Source organism: Petromyzon marinus, chromosome 72 (assembly GCF_048934315.1).
Source record: "Petromyzon marinus isolate PM22_M1 ecotype Great Lakes invasive population chromosome 72, UKy_Petmar_22M1.pri1.0, whole genome shotgun sequence".
Classification (NCBI taxonomy): domain Eukaryota; kingdom Metazoa; phylum Chordata; class Hyperoartia; order Petromyzontiformes; family Petromyzontidae; genus Petromyzon; species Petromyzon marinus.
The window spans coordinates 8,016,321-8,035,278 of record NC_133738.1 but is presented as its reverse complement, the minus strand read 5'-3'; the positions used below and the strand labels follow the sequence as shown (position 1 = coordinate 8,035,278).

Sequence of the window (18,958 nt, the reverse complement as noted above, 5' to 3'; positions counted from 1 at the left end):
CCCGAAGCCTCCCTGGTGCAACCGCTTCTCAACTCTCACCCAGATATAAACCCCACTCTGGATAAGTATGACTGTAGAATCAAATACATGCCCCATGAGTAATCCAGGTGATGGCGCTCTCATTACACATGTTTGGGTAGACTTTTTCCTCCAGTTCCTGTTCCAAAGTGTAAAAGATGCCTTTAGACATGGTCTGTGCCGTCAGCAACAATACTGCCATTTCCAATGTCAAAAAGAGCTTCACCAATGTTGCCTAGCTCTTGGTCTCTATGGAGATATACACGCATGTTTGTGTTAGTCTCAGTTTCATCACGTGCCTCCAGAGGAATGATGACTTGATGCAGGCATTTAACTCATCAGCCTTGGTTCATCAAAGTACAACAGGTAAGGTTTGTCGGAAGTCACCAGCAATGAGAAAAGTTACACCACCCATAATGCTGGAATTGACGCGGAGGTCCTGCAAAATTGTGTTGACAGCCTCAAATGCTCCCTTGTGGGACATGGTGCATTCATCTCACTCTATTAATTCACAATTAAGCAGGATTTGTGCAAGGGCAGTCCCCTTTGAAATATTACAAACAGGGTTTTCTTGTCGAGATAGATCCAATGGAAGCTTAAATGTGGAATGGGCAGTTCTTACTCCAGTAAGCAGAGTTGCCGTAATCCCCGCTGATGCCACATCTAGAGCAATTTTCTCCCTCTGATGAACCTTAGTGAGGAGCAGATTGAGAACAAAGGTTTTGCCAGTACTACCAGGTGCATCAAGGGAAAATATGCCTCCATTTTCAGACTCAATGTTTTCCAAGATTTTCGTGTAGGCTTCTCTTTGTACATCCATCAGCTTTGTTCATTTGCCTCAATAAATTTAAAAAGCTTAAACTATCATAGGATATTTTTCACGTAGGATTATTATTGTACAGGGTGGTCCAAATGTCAGGACACATAGCGTTATTATTATACAGGGTGGCCCAAAAGTCAAGACACAAAGGGTTATTTTACTGGGTGGGCCAAAATTCAGGAGAATCAGAATCAGAAAGGGTTTTATTCGCCATGAAAGTTCACACCGACACGGAATTTACTTTGGCAGGATGGTGCATACATTCAACATATAGGAATCTAAAATCTTAAATAAGTTTAAAACAAGTCTTACTATAATAAGGGTTAGAAGTATAACTAATACCAGGTGGCTGAAGTATATAAAATTGAATAAATATCGAATATAAAATAGCTGTAAGATATAATTTAAAAATAAAAAATACAAATAGGTTAACATAGTTAATATCGGCAAGGTGTCATGTAGATAAAATGTTAAAATCAGTGTAAGACCTTGGCCTTGTTTAACAGGCCAGCAGCAGATGGGAAGAAACTGTTTTCCAGCGCTGCTTCGCCGCCACCTGTGAGCTCGCTGGGTGGTCTGATGGGGAGGTGCTGTGGGCTCTGCTGCCATAAGAATACGCCCAGATAGCGGTGATTTTCGACCCGCCATCCAACATGCGGCGAAAGTTCGCGATGCGCAGTCGGGTGGAGACCAAGACACCCCTCGCCTTCCGCTGGCCCAAGCCGTGTACCCAAAGATGGAACAAGCAGGGCTGGATTCCCTGGTGCTGGAGAAACTGTTGTCGCTGGCCCAGGATATAAACGTTTTTCTACCTGCCACGGAGGAAGACGACCTTAATTCACTCAAGGTGGCTCGATGCATCCAGGCCCACTGCAACCTGCAGCGGCGAACCGGGGTAGCCGCCTGTGCAGGATTCCTCGTAGAGGAGGACGACCCGGAGCAACAACAGCCTTCGCAAGCCTGCTCTCCGATTGCCTGGAGTCCGCGCGGGGGAGTCGGCGTAGGACGACAGAGTGAGTAGTATCGACAGAGCGGGACCTCTCCTCCACCGTGGAGGGGCCAAATTACTTGCTTCAAGTGCAGCCTATGGAGCTACATCTCCAAGGGGTGCCGCGCTTACCCAGGGCAGTTTTTCCCGCTTTCGCCGTCCTTCACCCTGCCGACCTCCGCTCCTCCGGGCCCAAAGGCAAGTTGCGATGCATCACACACCCGGCTGACACAGTCACCTCATGCATCTTCATCTCAGTCCATGTCGGATTCATGCACCAATGGCCCTCATCGTGATACGGCATGCGAAAATCAGACTTCGGCATGTGAAGGATGACCGTAAGGGCCTGGGCAATTGAGCGCATTAGCACACATAATCGTGGCGGCGGCGACGGGATTGTCCACGGTAATTGGGACCGTGCAGGGTGCCGAGTTGCGGGTGCTCATTGACATGGGAGCATCCGCCACAATTATTTTCGAAATTATTTATATAACTTTATCACCGAAAGTGTGTTGTATCTGGCCGGTAAATAGACCGTGTGTCACAGCTAATGATGGGAGTTTGGGCATTGTTGGCCAGATATCAGTGACAGTACGGATTGGGGACATTGAATTGATGGGTCCAGTGTTGGTTTCAAAGTCGTTGGCTGTGCCCTATTTATTGAGGACTGATTTTCTAGGGAGGATGCCCCTTGAGATTTTGGTGGACCAGGGGTGTATTGAGCTGCCGTCGGGGCGCCGATTGACGTTTTTAACATCACCGCCTCAATTGCGAATGGCCAACGCCATGGTTCAAGCCCTTATGAAAAAGACCATCACGATCCCTCCCGGTGCTCAGATGTTGGTGCTCTTGTGACTGTGGAAGCAGCTTAAATCGAAGACACCGCGGAGGGTGGGGGTTCTTTTAACCCCTCCAAATACAGCGGTTCGAGGTCTTGCATTAGTAGGGGCCCAGATGATTGTAGGGGGGGACCAGGAACCCTTCCTACAAGTGTTGACCGTCGGTCTGGGTGCATCGGTTATCCAGGCAGGTACGGTTCTAGTCCACGTGATGGCCGCGTGTTGCAGGGAGGTCAGCGTGGTGCCCACGGAGGTCGTGGCCATGGTGTAGTGGGGAGGCGAGCCGGATGAGTCGTGGATGGATGCGCTGTGCTCCTAAAATCCCGATTTATCCGGAGAGAAGCGAGGCGAGTTATGTGCACTGCTCTCGGAATTCTCGGACGTTTTCAGTCAGGGCTAATATGACATTGGCCGCACGTCCCTGCAGCACCAAATTGACATGGGTAACGCTGCTCCCATATGCCAAAGTTCATATAGACTTAGCCCCAAGTAAAAGGACCATGTTTGCCAGGCGGTCGTTGAGATGTTGGCCGCCGATATCATCTCCCCTTCCACCAGTCCGTGGGGAGCTCCCATTGTGCGTGTTAAGAAAAATGATGTCAGTTTGCGATTTTGCGTAGATTTTCGCAAATTAAACAAAGTCTCCATGGAGGATGCGTACCCGCTCCCATGGATGGACAATTCATTTGATGCCCTGAGGTGCGTGGTTTTTCTCCACCCTTGACTTGTTGTCAGGGTTTTGGCAGTTGCCCTTGGACTAGAGCTCCAAACCGAAAACCCCATTCAGAACACCACAGGTTTTATTTCAGGTTAACTGTCTTCCCATGGGACTCCACTCGGCTCCGGCCACTTTCCAGCAACCTATGGAGCTGGTTTTAGTGGGCCTCCAATGGGAATCGAGCCTTATTTATTTGGATGACGTGATCGTTTATGGAAGCATTTTCCAGGAGCACTTGCAGAGGTTGCGATCAGTGTTTGTCAGAGTGTGGGTGGCCAATCTCAAGCTTAAACTCCAGAAGTGTCACCTCTTGCAAAAATCGGTTCGCTACTTGAGTCCCATTGTTAGCGAGTCCAGGATAGCCATGGACCCTGACAAAAACTGCATGCGTGCACACATGGCCAACTCCCATGTCGGTGGGTGAAGTTCACAGTTTTGTTGGGTTCACATCGTATTAGCGCCGCTTTGTGCCCAAGTTTGCAATGATCGCAAAACTGCTCCATGCTCTCAACGCGAAATGTCAAGGGTTTTGGTGGGAGGAGGAGACCACATTTGTTGCGCTGCGTGACAGCCTTGTCAACGCACCTCCCCTTGGGTACCCCAATTTTTCGTTACTATTTGTGCTGGACATTGATGCCAGTGACACCGGAATCGGCGCTCTGTTATCACAGGTGGTGAACATGGTAGAGAGGGTCGTCACTTACGGAAGTCATGTATTGTCCCCTGCAGAGCAACGTTATTGTGTGACGCGCCACAAATTATTGGCAATTGTACATTTTGTAAAGCAATACCGTCCATACCTTGATGGTAGGCAGTTTGTTGTATGTCCAGATCACCCGGCTCTTCAATATGCGCTGCGAGTTGACAAGACGTCTGTCCAGCTCTCCCAATGATTGGAAATCTTGCAGGATTTATTTAGTCACCTACAGGAAGGGTACACGACACTGTAACGCGGACGCATTGTCGCGATTGCCGCCAAAGAGCCAGTGTGCATGCTTAATGGGTGCCGGCCGCTGTAAACCTTGCGTTTGCAGGATTGCCATGCACTGTCGCGGCATCGGTTGACGCTTCACCACCCGCAGCAACCTTTGCTTGCAATAGCACTATTGGTCTCACACACACTGAATGGGCATGCCTCCAAGTGGAGGATGCCTCCCTCTTAAAATTAGGGCGGTGCATCGGAGCGACAGGTGGTAGAAATGGACCAGCGGGAATGTCCCTCGTGGTCCTCTATGATGGGCTGATGATGAGCTGGGATGAGGAGGTGCAGCATTACTGCATCGTCGTGCCGACTGCTCTGCGGGGTAGGTTAACACAGGCTGTCCATGTGCGGTTGATACACCTTGGCGTGCAGAAAACTTTATTGATCCAAAAGCGTGACTTCTTTTGGCCCAGGATGTTGGAGGATGTCCATAATATGCTGAAGAGTTGTTTTGATTGTACTCGACAGAAGCCCCCACCGAGGCAAGCCCGGCCACCGTTGCAGTCCATTGATGTGTCCCGTGTTGACGAGCTCGTTGCTCTCGAGATCCTTGGACCATTTCCCACCACCGAGTGGAAACACATTTTTGCTCGTCTGGGTGGAGTACCTGTCGCGGTGGGTATGTTTTGGATAAAGGGGCCTCGGAACGTCTCCTTACAGATCAAGGCCGAAATTTTTCTTCTAAATTATTAAAGGTGTGCGACTCCCTGGGGACTAAAAAGATCCGGATGTCGCCCTACCATCCCCAGACTGACGGGATGGCACACACAGGACTCTCACGTCCATGCTGTGCCAACAGGTCAACAAGGCGCAGTCCGATTGGCATTTACATGTTCCGGGTGTTCTTGCTGCATACAGAATGGCTCCTCACGCCACAACCGGGTTCTCCCCTTTTTTCCTCATGTACGGGAGGGAATGCGACCCCCCCCATGGAGGCTCAGTTGGACATGGAGCTGGGCAAGAAGAAGGTCGCTGTGCCCATGTCAATGCACCTTACCCTCAAGCAATTGATGGAAGGACAGGAGGCATCTCAGGGGAATTCGGCAATACGGCAGGCCACAAATGAAAAATGTGGGGCTCCGGGGATCTGGATGGTAATGGAGGTTGCGCCTCGGTGAGACTTTTTTCATCCAGACACAGAATCCTGACACCTGACACCCGCGGAACCACCAGCGGCGCTGTCCATGGGTGACGGAACGACCACCACCCACTCCTTCTTCCCCTTCATCTTCTTCACGGGAAGGGCCACGCCCATTAGGCCATTTACAAGTCGTCCCCGAGATTCACAGGGAACCTGTTCTTGTCCTGCCTGGGGGCCCAGCAACGAGGACCCACTCCAAGACTGTCCTAATTATTCCAACGCCGTCTGGCGGGCAGTCGCAGATGCGAGTCGGGCTGTGGCTGTCGGTTGAACCGAGGTCCTTCCTGTGCTTGCGGGCTGCGGCACGGTGACGGGCGTTGGATGTTGTTATATTCCTAGGGGCTGGGTTATCGCTGTGTGTTCGATTTTTTTTTTACTATTGCAGTTATTTATTGTTCTTGTTAAATTCATTTCGCGGGAGGGATGACGGTTGTTTGTTGTACTCTTTGGTTCTATTCAGTAAAGTCACGTAGGTAAAAAATAAAACAAAAATCACGACGTTTCGGCCACAACACAAGTGGCCTTCATCAGGTGAAGGGACCGTGCTGTCACAAGGACAGCGTTGGAAACTCACTAGAAGAACCTTCTAGTGAGTTCTAGATGGTAGGGCGTTGCAAAAGGCGGGGGCGTGGGGCACGCTGGGTGGATAAAAGGGGGACTCTGAGCAAAGGTTGGGGGCTGTTGGTTGGGAGTAGAACCGTCATGCTGCCGGAGTCATCGTCACCATCTTCAACTTGTCGGCGTTGTTGGTCAGGCAGCCTGTTAGCTGTCCTGACCCTAATGTAGTTGCCTCTCGTACCTGTGAGGGCTGCAATACATATAGTGCCTCCTACTGTAGTGTCTCCGAGTCAGTCACTACACAGTCTCCCAAAAGCCAGGACATATAGTTATTGTTATAAATGTTTGACCAAAAGTCAGGAAACATACAATTATGTTTTACAGGGTGGCCCAAAGGTCAGGACACACAGAGTTATTATACTGGGTTGCCCAAAAGTCAGGAGACAGGGTTAATGTTATACAGGGTGGCTAAAAATTCAGCTACCGTCTTAGTGCTGCATGGAAGCGAATAATCAAATAATACATTTAAATGCATGCCTATAAAGGGCAGCATACTTCAATTACCATTGGTATGGCTATTTTAATACACACAATAGACAGGAAGGACGAAACATTTTTTTACACGAACCTCCAGCCCTACGGGTTTCTAGTCTGTCATAAGCAGCCAGGTTTCACCCAACGCTTGCCAACACACAGATAGATGTGTACCAGCAACTACCATTTCTATTACACAGTACGTGGGTCCTAGTTTGATGCAAAACTATAGAACGCACTAGGAGGAAGTACCCAACTTTGTCCAGGGGAAAAATATATCAATTTCAAAACTTTTCTTCTCTTAAAAAAAGACATAACGTATACATATGTAGTGGATTCAACTGAGTTGCAGACGTACTTCTTGGAGGCAACACATATTTATTAATACCAACACATAACACAAAGGGGTTACTGCTCCTTCACCAAATATCCTATGGTGGTGGACCACCAGGCTAACTACGCTTGTTACTGGGAGTAGCTACAACGGACAGGACCCAACCTTGGGTCCTCATCCACGTGTTGGTGACTTCTTCTTGGACGTAGATCGTAGATCTTCAGATGACGACAGCAACACTGAACCCCGGTCCCTGTGCGGACCCAGTTTATATGCTGCTGGGTCGTGGCTGGCCCTGCCCTTGGTCACGACCACCGTCGAGAAACCTCGGGTCGTCTCTCGACCCTTCCTGTAGGATCTACCCTGACATGTGATCACCCCCAAGCCCCCACTCGGGGGCCCTTGTGTAGATCTTACTGGTCATGTGCCTTCCAGGGTCAACCAGAGTGCCATGGCCTAGGGAAACATCATCCCATGGCTGACACTCTCACACTCCCTCCTGTAGGAGTCAGCACTGCACGCCACGCATGGTGCCACTGCGCTATCTCAGCGCTCACCGAACCCCCTCTAGGGCTGGTACTACACCCACCAAGGAATGTCTGCGATGACAATGCATCGCATGCCGTGCCTCACTAGAACCGGCATTACACTGTGACATACACGATGTCACTACAAACGTGATGTCCGGGATGTGAGTACATCGCACGCCATGCCCCTCTAGGGCCAGCACCATACAGTCACATCCGCGATCTCACTATACATACACAAATCCATAAGTTTTTTGGGGGGGTTAGATCACGTAAATACAGGGTGCTTCAAAACGATGGGCCCGATTTGAAATCACTATATCTCTGCAACCACGAACCGCCCATGAATGAAACTCTTACCACTTGAAAGGGTGGGGCATAGAGTTTCAAATTATTACCACTAGATGCCTCTCCCAGCGCACAAACAGCCCCTTGCCTCAGTCATTCGTAAGATGGTGACCCCGCAACACAAGGTGTTTTGCGTTCTGCAGCTCAGCAAGACTGAATTCGTAATTGCGGTGCAGCGTGCGTTTCACCTGCGTTTTGGCATTGATCCGCCAATGTCAAAGAGTATTCGTCGTTGGTACCGACAATTTGAGGAAACAGGCTGTTTATGTAAGGGGAAGAGCACAGTGCGACCATGCACCTCAGAGGAAAACGTGAGAAGAGAAGCGTTTGGGACGAATTTAAATATCGTCTTGATGTTGTCCGTACAGCAGGTGGAGGTTACATAGAGCATTTATAAAATGGTTAGTAAAACTTGATAACTCATTCAACCGTTTGTAACTTTAAGTGTAATTGTAACATGTAGCCATCGTGAAATATGCTACTTTGAAATTGGGTCAATTTTATTAAACACATGTATATAAATGTGTCGTTAAAATCCACCACCACCTGACACAGCTAACTAGAAAGGGTTGTCACGTAAACAGAACATGCCAATTCATCACTAGTACAGCACACTGGTGTGTTGGAGAGCCAAGCCAAACCATTTACAATCAGAGTACGATGATTCGCCAGTAAATACAACTAGCTTCATCAGGCGACAGCCAGATTTGTGGAGAAGTCCACCTGTTTAGTTCCTTATATAGAGCGTAGATGTGGTGGCCACACTTCTGGGCTCTTGTGCAAGGTGGGGTGGAGGAGGATTACTGATTCAACGTACATTATGCTTTTGCATTATGCAAGCCCTTTGATCTTGTCCTTCCTTTCTATTAAAATAGCCGTACCAACGGCAATCCCTATTGAAGAACTAGGTTGTTGGGGTGCGCCTGGGCCGCTCCCCAAAGACCTAGTATTCATCACAGAAAGATAGATAAAGTTGTGCGCTTACCAACGTAATGGAACGTCTGTCCCTGCGGCTTGTTGATTGTGATAGCGTATGCGGGTAGAATGGGAAATTGTCGTCGTCACAAAACAAATGGCAAAGTCGTGTTGGTGGGAGCCAAGTCGATTCTGGGAATCAACACCGAATCGCCTCATTCTCTCTCTCTCAAGCGTTCATCATATTCATCATAGACAGATAGAGAAAGTTGTTTATATATTAACATCATTTTACATCTGGAAGACTTAATTGAAAACGACATTTTGTGTGAATTTTTTCTCATCGTGCAGTAGATGTCCTTGCTGGGGGTTCAGTTCGATGCGGACTTTCACCTGGTTTGGATTGCGGGATCGAGATAAGGCGACATAGAGCTGACCGTGCGAGAAGACCGCCGTCTGCAGATGGATTCCAAATCGAACGTCTGTCCCTGCGCCTCCGGCGTTCATGCACGGGGCGCGTAGGTTTGCAGTGCCCCCTGCATGAAAACCACAGAAAGTGCAGCGTTCATCATATTCATCACATATAAAGTTGGGCGTTTATATTATTAATGCTGCCCTTTATAGACATGAATGAATTATTTGATGATTCGCTTCCACGCAGCACAAAGGCGGTAGCTGTCCGATCAAAGGGCTCGCATAATGCACATGCATAATGTACGTTGACTCAGTAATCTCCCCCCCCCCCCACTTTGCGGAAGCACGCAGAAGCGTGGCCACCACATTTACGCCTCTATATAATGAATGAAACAATTCTCAAAAAATCTGGCTGTCACCTGATGAAGCTAGTTGTAATTACTGGCGAAACGTCATGTGGTGCCACGACCGCGGAGTCACCACGCAAACACCGCGATTCCCCCCCTACCCCCGCCCTGAACGCACACATACTCACGTAGTGTCCCAGCGAGGGATCGCTTGGCACCACGGGTTTTCATCCAAAGGGCCCCTAGAGGGGAAGTCCCATGGTTTCCTTGTGCCAGGAGATTGGCCGACCCTTCCAGGATAAATTACATTGCAGCCCCCCTAAATTGGCTTAAAATTGTATGGGCGCACAGAAGCTCACCGGGCTAACTGCAATGAGACACCACCGGGGAGGGGCCAGGATGAAATATTACGTGAGCAGCGCAGACGAGAAGGTGGGAGGAAAAACCCTGAGCACACCGCGGGTGTTTATTCAGCTGGGCACCGCTCAGGGCAGACCGGTTGCGTCAGGGGTAATGAATGCGGGTGCAGAGACAATGAGCCGGGGGGATAGCGTGACGTAATGCCGTAGGTAACGGCTGCAAAACTTTGGAAATCTAAAGGTAGGAGCACGATTGGATGTGCAGGATGATGTCACATAACCCTGGATTTTCGACATCCCAGGGTATAAAAAGCGGGAGCCGAAAACGGTTAGGGAGTTCTGATCTCCAGCCTCTTCGAGCCGCCCGCAGCGTCCGTGAGATGCCAGCGAGTGCCACGATAGAAAAAGTTATCTCCCGTCTCCGTCCGTCCGCCTCTCTCCGCGTCCGTGCGACGCCGTGAGAATGGCTGCGAGGTGAGTAAAAGGGTATGTGTTTGGGGAGAATTGGGTAGTGATAGGCTGGGAAGAGTTAGTGCACCGCCTCCGCCAAAGCTTCGGCACGTGCGACCAAGAGGAGGCAAAGGCAGCATTAAATGTGCACCACCGCCAACCCGGCGAGGACCTCCGCATCTACACCGAGGATGTGCACTCACTAACGCAGAGCGCACACCTGGAATACGCTGCCAAGATCATTGATGACCTCGCCGCCGAGAAAGTGCAGCAGTATCTGATTAGCACGACGTGGTGGCAGCCAGATGCGAACTGCCCGTATCCCCCACTTAACACCCTTGCCGAGCGTGCGCGCGTGGGAGAGATTTGCTCGTGAGTGTGCACAGTTCCGAGGGCTGGGACAGGAGCGCACCATCACAAGCCTTCTTCAAGAGGAGGAAGAGGAGTACGCCAAGATGGGCAAGGGAGCCTCTGGGACCCAGGGAGATAGCCCCAGGATGGGTGGCAGGGCTACAGACCGGCATAGGAGATATAGCAGGCCATGTGACCCATTTACGCGGGGAGGTAACCCAAGTAAGCGAGGAGGTGACCCAAGTACACGGATATATGAACAAGCTGCAGTCCACAGTGGAGGTGGTCCAGTCCGAGGTGGGAGGGCTATGCTCCACGGCAGGGGGGATAACCGGGCGGGTGTCTCAATTAGAGGCAGAGCTCAAACAAATGCGCACTGGGAGGGGAAGGGGGAGTGAGCAAGGGGCCTCTTATGGAGCCACCACCCTTCCCTGGTCGTGCAATATATGCAACCAATGGGAGCATCTCGTCAGAGACTGTCCCCAGATCACCCGCGCTAAACAAGCGCCAGGATTAAAAACCAAGGCCTCCCCGGAGAGGGGACCACCGAAGGGGGCAATTGACGTGGTCCCAACACAAATAAACTGTAATGATAATGGTGAGCGAGTGACCCCCACGCAGATGCCGACAATAACACCCAAGAACGCGACAACTGCGGGCAACTGGCTGCGAAAACTGGTGGCAGGAATCACGGGGGCCACATCACTGGTGGAAGGGCAGGTGAAGGAGCGGCGTACCCAGATTCTTCTGGACATGGGGGCAGTAGCCTCACCCGTGAGCGCAACACACTGCAGAGGGGTTGACGTGGGCCCCCTACAGGCCCCGAATCGCGCGCTGCACACTGCAAGTGGAGTTGGGATGGGACTGCTGGGGTCACCCTTGAGGTCTGCCTCAGACACCAGGTGTGTACCCTGGAGTTCTATGAGTCGAGCGTGTTATGCCACGAGTGTATTGCAGGTACCAACCTCCTGGAAAATTCGGGGCTCAACGTGCAGCCCCTCCAGCAATGCGCCACCGTGGAGGGCAGCGGGGAGCAGATTCCATTCTTGGGACAGGAGCTGGGTCGCCCCCGCTTCGAGCCCATGGCTGCTATCCTGGTGTCGGCCATCACTGTCGGCCCCCTCATGCTGTTGCCAGTAGCAACGCCCCCCACTGACCCATCTCACATGCCATTGGGTAAGGTAATGTTGATCCCTCACCTAGAGTTGGCAGCACGGTAAGGGGTTGTAGGGTCGGCCACGTTGGTAAACTCTGACGGGGGCCAGTTGTTTTTGCGAGTTTTTAACCCCCACAGTATCCCAGCAACGCTGCGACGGCGCACCACGGTAGCCACATTATACCCCCTGCACGCACGTCACTCTAGCAGCTCGGTGTTTGCCCTCTGGACTGAGGACCCCTGCCGCCTCGAGGACAACCAGGAACTGGCATGGCGGATCAGTCTGACCCTTAGAGCAGAGGTCATCCCCCTGCTTGATGCGCTGCATATACCCTGGGCAGATTTACCCAAGGTGGAGGCTGATCAGCTGTGAGGGTTACTGCGGGAGTACGCTGACGTGTTTAGTGAGCACGATTCGGATGTGGGCCGGACAGACTTCGTTAAGCACTAAATTGACGCAGATGCAGCCCAACCCATTAATCCCCCCGCATACCGAGTGGGCGCACCCGAATGAGCCCAGATTAAAGAGGCGATTTTATCCTGGACACCGACGCCTGCAGCAGTGGGCTGGGTGCTGTGTTGTCACAGGTGCAGGATTGGACGGAGCGGGTCATTGCATACGCCGGCCGGACCCCGAGCGGGGCCAAACTGAATGATTGCGCGACCCATAAGGAACTGTATGCCGTGATTTTCGCGTGTAAGCAGTTCAGGCCATATCTGTATGGCAGGAAATGTCGAGTGCGCACTGACCATTATGCGCTGCAGTTCCTCCTCACATTGAAGGAACCGCGGGGGCAGATGGCCCGGTGGGTGACGCAGCTGCAGGAGTATAACCTGCAGATCGAGTACAGGGCCGGACAGACACACGCAAACGCCGACGCATTGTCAAGGTGACCCGCGATGTGCTCCGAGACACGGGCTGAGGAGGCCTGCCCGTGCTTCACGGGGGGATGCTGCCAACAGGAAACGGCCCCCTTGGAATGCTTTGAGACTAACCCCCCCTCCATTGAGAGAGTGCCGTCTGTGCCACAGAGGTCCCTGCGGAAGGAGCCGGGGGCCCAGGGGGCCACCTGGCAGGCACGGAGCCCGCATCCAGGGGCCCGAGGGGACGCTCTGCCCCGCCCGATCGGACCCAAGAGGACGTCGGCTGTGCATTCCCTGGCCTGGACAACGAACAGCTGCGGCAGGCCCAGCAGCGGGACCTGAATCTGGCGGCGGTAGAGGCGGCCCTGTGGGAGAAGGCCGTCATACAGGGACCCTGGAGTAGTTTGTACTCCTGGTTGTGTGTGAAAGGTGGGGTGGTGCAGGAACTAGTTGAAACCAGAGAGCCGGGGTGCATCTGTGTTTCCGCCCAGGTGCGGCCCCAGCTGCTATCACTGGTGCATGACCACCCGCTCGGGGGCCATGATGGAGAACAGCGCACTCGGGAGACCCTGCATCGCCAGTATCTCTGACCCAAACTGACGCAAGACGTGGCCGCCTGGGTACAGGGCTGCCGCGCTTGTCAACAGTGTGGGCAGAAACCGGCGTGGTATCAGGTGCGTCTGAGGCCATTCTGGGTCAGCCGGGCAAACCAGGGCCATTCCCGCAGTCCCACTGAGGCAATCGGTACATCCTCGTAGCGATAAAGTATTTTACACGCTACCCAGTGGCAGTGGCCATCCCCGATAAGATGGCCCTTGTGGTTGCCCGGGCATTTGTTGAACATTATGTGCTCAAACACGGTATCCCCGAGTGAGTCATTACCGACCAGGGTAGTGAGTTCAAGGCAGAGCTATTTCAGGCGCTGTGCCTGGAGTTTGGAATCCAGAAGGACCAAACCACCGCATATCACCCCCAGGCAAATGGTATGGTGGAGTGCATGAACCAGACCTTGGCCGGAAAGCTCAAACATATGGCGGCCGCCAATCAACAGGATTGGGACGAACACCTCCCCTACGCTCTGTTCGCCTTCACCACCACGGTACACACATCCACTGGACAGAGCCTGTTCCTAATGATGTTTGGTCGTGAGTCTCGCCTACCGGCAGATCTATTCTTCGGAATTCCCCCGCCACAACCGGAGGAAAAGAGCCAACCCGTGGAGCACCTAATAGGGACCCTGCGAGAGGCACGTGGCCGGGCCTACCAACAGGGGGAGGCCGCCCATCAGCGGCAAGAGCAGGGCACCCGCCCCCGTATGGAGCCCCCCTACTACTCGGCGGGCTCTAAGGTATGACTGCATACTCCGAGTGTAGGGGCCGGACAGGTGGGGAACCTGACCACATCCTGGCGCGGACCCTGGTCCACGGTGCGTCAAATCTCCCCCTGAACGGTGCTGATCCAGGGCGGGGAGAGGAGTTGGGAGACGGTGGTTAACATCCGCCGATTAAAACCCTGGAGGGCAGCCATGGGGGGGAATGCACCCACCCTTCGAGTACCCCGAAACTCCACAATCCAGGCACCCCCCATGCCAGTTTAAAACCCCCCATGCCCTCTATACCCGATGGCTTCGTGCCATACATGGGCCCCGCTGGGCCCAAGTTCCCAGCGGACCCCGGCCCAGCCAGGAGGCAACGGGTGTGGCAGCCCCTAAACCCCTCTGTCCCTGAGTTTGTTCCCCAACCAGCGGACGCCGGAGGACAGGAGACGGAGAACGCCGCAGGAGCCTTGTAAAACAGAGCAACCACCTACGAAACCAGCAACAAGGGCCGGGTGAGTCCCATGGACTCCGCGGCGCTACCTGATTGGAGCGGCCTAGGTGAAGTGCTCCAGTCAGCCCGGGATGGGCTGACTGGACCGCGGAGTCACTCCGCAAACGCCGCGATTCCCCCCTGCCCCCGCCCTGAACGCACACACGCCACTCAACGTAGTGTCCCAGCGGGGGATCGCCTGGCACCACGGGTTTTCATCCGAAGGGCCCCTAGAGGGGAAGTCCCATGGTTTCCCAGTGCCAGGAGACTGGCTGAACCCCCCCCCAGGACAAATTATATTGGGGGCCCCCCTATATTGGCTTAAGATTGTATGGGCGTACAGAAGCTCACCATGCTAACCACAATGAGACACTCACAACACCGGGGAGGGGCCAGGGTGAAATATTACGTGAGCAGCGCAGATGAGGAGGTAGGAGGGAAATCCCTGGTCACACTGCGGGTGTGTATTCAGCCGGGTGCCGCTCAGGGCAGACCGGCTGCGTCAGGGGTAAGGAATGCGGGCGCGGAGACAATGGACCGGGGGATCGCGTGACGTAATGCTCTAGGTAACGGCCGCAAAACGTTTGGAAATCGAAAAGTAGGTGCATGATTGGCTACGCAGGATGATGTCACGTAACCTTGGATTTTCGACATCCCAGGTCATTAAAAGGGGGAGCCGAAAATGGTTAGAGAGTTCTGATCTCCAGGCTCTGTCTCTGTACCTTGGCCTCTCTCCGCGTCCGTGCGACGCCGTGGGAACAGCTGCGAGGTGAGTAAAAGGGCGCGTGTTTGAGGAGAATTGGGTAGCGATAGGCTAGGCTCTGCTCGCGGAATATTTCCTCCGGGCAGTGGAGGGTTTTGCGCCGTAAATAAACATTAGCACAGACTATCGGTACAGTGTGATTTGTGTTTGTGTGTAGAGCAGCGGCATGGACGGACGAGCGGCGAGGGCAGAGCTGCAGCATGCGCGCTCGTTAAATTAAGCACCTGCAGATGCGCGAGTGTTTGCGCTGCTGCTGTAGTGCTAACCGTGCGATGCGCGTGTTCGTGCAATCGCTTCAGAGTGCTGCTTGGCACAGGTGCAGGGTAGCATATAACCACCCGCAGACGTTCGCACGCATTTGCGCCACTGTTTAGCGTCAGGTTTAGTGCGGTGCGCTATATTAGTGTGAGTTGCGGGTGTGCGGAGGGGAGATCGCTGCAAGCGTGGGTGTGGTTGTACCACGGCGCGCCACATCAATGTGAGTGACGGTGTGCGTGGGAGAGCGAGCGTGGAGCTGCAGCTTGAGCGCGTGTGCCGAGGGATAATCGCCCGTGGGTGTGTTCGCGGCTTTGCATTAGTGTTGACTGCGGTGCGCACGTGTGAGCGAGGACTAACCCCGTGTGGCGGCGAGTCAGCAGTTTAGCAATGTCCCTCAGAGGGGGCGCTAGCGCGGGGGGGCGGGGGCCCAGTGGGAGCCAATCGACGCAGTGGAGGAGGAAGTGCAGGGGGTGGACATCGCGCCCCACCTGCCCAGCGAGGGCGGTGGGGTGGACGTCGGCCCCCACAGTCGTACTCAGATTGTAAATGTTGTGGCTTGGCTCTCCAACACACCGGTGTGCTGTACTAGTGACGAATTGGCATGTTCTCTTTACGTGACAACCCTTATTAGTTGGCTGTCGGGTGGTGGCGAGTTTTAACAACTCATTTATATATTTACGCGATCTCACCCCCAAAAAAAACTATTACGGATGATATTGGTCGCGAAAGCCTACGTGTTAAACTGACATACACAAATACTAAGCTATTATAAAAGTCCTGCGTTACATTTGTCCATCAACATAATTATAAGAGCCTCTCTCAAGTCCTGAATCAAAAAGTTATAAAAAGTGGGGGTAAAAAGTTGATCTAAAGGTTTCCAAATGTTGTCAACCCCCTTGCCCACGTTATTTTAACCCCCTCTGCCCATGTTTTGTTTTTGCAAGCATATATACTAACACACCCTACATACAATAGAATAAGTGGTATCTAGAGACTCTACAGTTGTATCTATTGACTATAGGGGTAACTACTACAGCCTCAACCAGCGCAGCAGGGAATTACCACAGAGTGCGCCACTGTAAGAGTGCGGTGGGGGGCGGCTGGTGGTAGGGGCCATGTGAGGATGAGTAATGTGGGCCAAAGGTGAACGAGGCAGTACGGGGGGGGGGGGGGGGTAGCTGGGAACGTCTAGAGAGTTCTCGATGGAGGTGTGATTGAGGGCGGAGCCAGAGAGGGAACAGGTACGGTGTAGCCGGGAACTGTTGGGAATATTATAGACAGAGGGCGTGGCCGAGGGTGGGGCCAGGCCGCACCGAGAGGGGTAAAAGGGAAGCCCCGATCACAGATCCGGGCTGTCTAGAAGTGATGAGGAACCCAAGAGCTATGTCTATGTCTCCGTCCCCATCTTTGACATCGTGGGCCAGGCAGCATGTGGCTGCTCCGATCCGATTATAGATTATCCCGTAAGCAAGAGAACAGGTGTATTGGTGGTCCTATGCATAACGAGAGTGAGAATAGGTGTATTTAGTCCTGTGTGTAATGGTGTTGCATAAGTGTATAATAAACGTTGTTGCCTCCTAAATAGTGTCTCAGAATGACTCACTACAGTAGTATCTACTGACTACAGTAGTATCTACTGACTTAAAACTTTCGTGACTGCAGGAATTCATACTCTATGGTTCTTTCGGTAAAGTCACATAGATAGAAAAAATAATAAAATTAAAATAAAGGGAATTAAAATGTCATGACGTTTCGATTGCAACACAAGCAGTCGTCATCAGGATGGCTTCATGAACGAATTCGTTCATAAAGCCATCCATATAAACAAACACAGAGACAATTTCAACCGAGAGGAAGGTTATAGACTCAGCAATCATTGGAAAGATATTATCAACCACTTTGGCTCATGACCGGATTTGTGTTTTCTTGTCAACCTCCGTCAGCAATGTGAGTGTGTGGAGCGAGGTGCAATGCTTTGATTGGTGTAGACCTACTGCCGGTGTTGGAGCTTTCTCCTACATTAACATTAGCTGCCCCACCAATCTCTAAACCTTTATAAATAGCTTGCCCTCAAAGGCGAACCTCCCTGTTCCTGATGACGAGCACTTGTGTTGCGATCGAAACGTCGTGATATTTTTTACTTTATTTGTATTATTTTTTCTATCTACGTGGCTTTACTGAAAGAACCATAGAATATCTACCGACTCTATAGTAGCATTTACTCACTCTATAGTAGTGTAGTGGAGTAAAAGATACGCATGGGTAAATTGGCCATGTACAGTACATACAGACATACAAGCAGTGTGGGTCACATAAGGTCGAGCAGGTGGTGGAGTCACGGGTGGCGTAAACAAACCGAAGTAATTAAGGGAGTCATGGCACGAGGGCTGTGATTGGTCGAGAGGCTGTTAGCGTTAAGTGGCGGCGTCACGAAGTCTGGACCGTTGGACAGGTGCGAGCTGGCGGAAAAATGCCACCGAGACACGTGGCAATTAATTAAGGCTGATTGCAAAGGGGATAAAACGCTAGGTGATTTGGACGGGGAGTTGAGTTGTTGTTGGGGAGTTGTTGGCGAGAGGTGGAGAGAGCAGCGAGAGATGCGAAGAGGAGAGCCGGCAAATGTTAGGGAAGAATAGATTGAGAGCCGAACCCAAAGGACAGTAAATAGCGATAGGGGGAGATAGCGTTAGCAGAGGGGTAGTTACGGGAGAGATAGGTACAGGGAGAGTTATAGATAGACAAGTCACTGTGTGTGAAGAGGTAGACGAGTCACTGTGTGTGCGGAGATAGAGAACCAGTGTGTGGGAAGACAAGGAGTATGAGCGGACGGTGCTGAGGGGAATTCGAGTGCTCGAGTTGGCAGAGCGCGGAGAGGAGAAATTATAGTGTGTGCGGAACGATGGAAATAAAAGTAACGATGGAAATAAAAGTGACGGTGGAAGAAAGGCGGTTGTCGTCCGAGTAAATTCACGGCACTACATTAGTATCTGACTACAGTAGCATCTACTATTGTAGTAAAGGCACACATTGGGGTGGGGGGGGACATCACACTGTTCAGGATTTACCTCAGCTGTGTGCCATTCAAAAAGCTTGTTTGCGTTGCTCGGGGCAACAGTGAGTTGGCGTTTCTATGCATGCGCAGTGTACATTGTTACAAGGTGTGATCTTATTAGTTTACATTGGACCAAGGGGAAAAACAAGGTTTTCGTGGGGGGGGCTGTTTGTTGTATGTGTACTTTGCGGTGGGGGGGGGGCTGTTTGTTGTATCTGTGTACAGTGGTACATCGGTATACGTCGTTAATTCATTCCAGAAGGTAGGACTTGTACCGAAAATGACGTATACCAAACGAATTTTACCCATTAGAATAAAGGGAAAGGAAATAATCCGTTCCAGAGTATAAGAAATAATATTTTATGTGGCATATTAAACATTAATGGGGTTGTATACAATAATTTAGACATTAGT

General features: G+C 51.9%; 1 protein-coding gene across 1 annotated transcript in view; it reads right to left on the bottom strand.

Annotated features, from left to right (window-relative positions):
- The window catches only part of LOC142905247 (uncharacterized), a 50,698-nt gene that overhangs the window by 19,532 nt on the left and 12,208 nt on the right, over nucleotides 1-18,958 (bottom strand). The gene's annotated exons all lie outside the window — the stretch shown is intronic.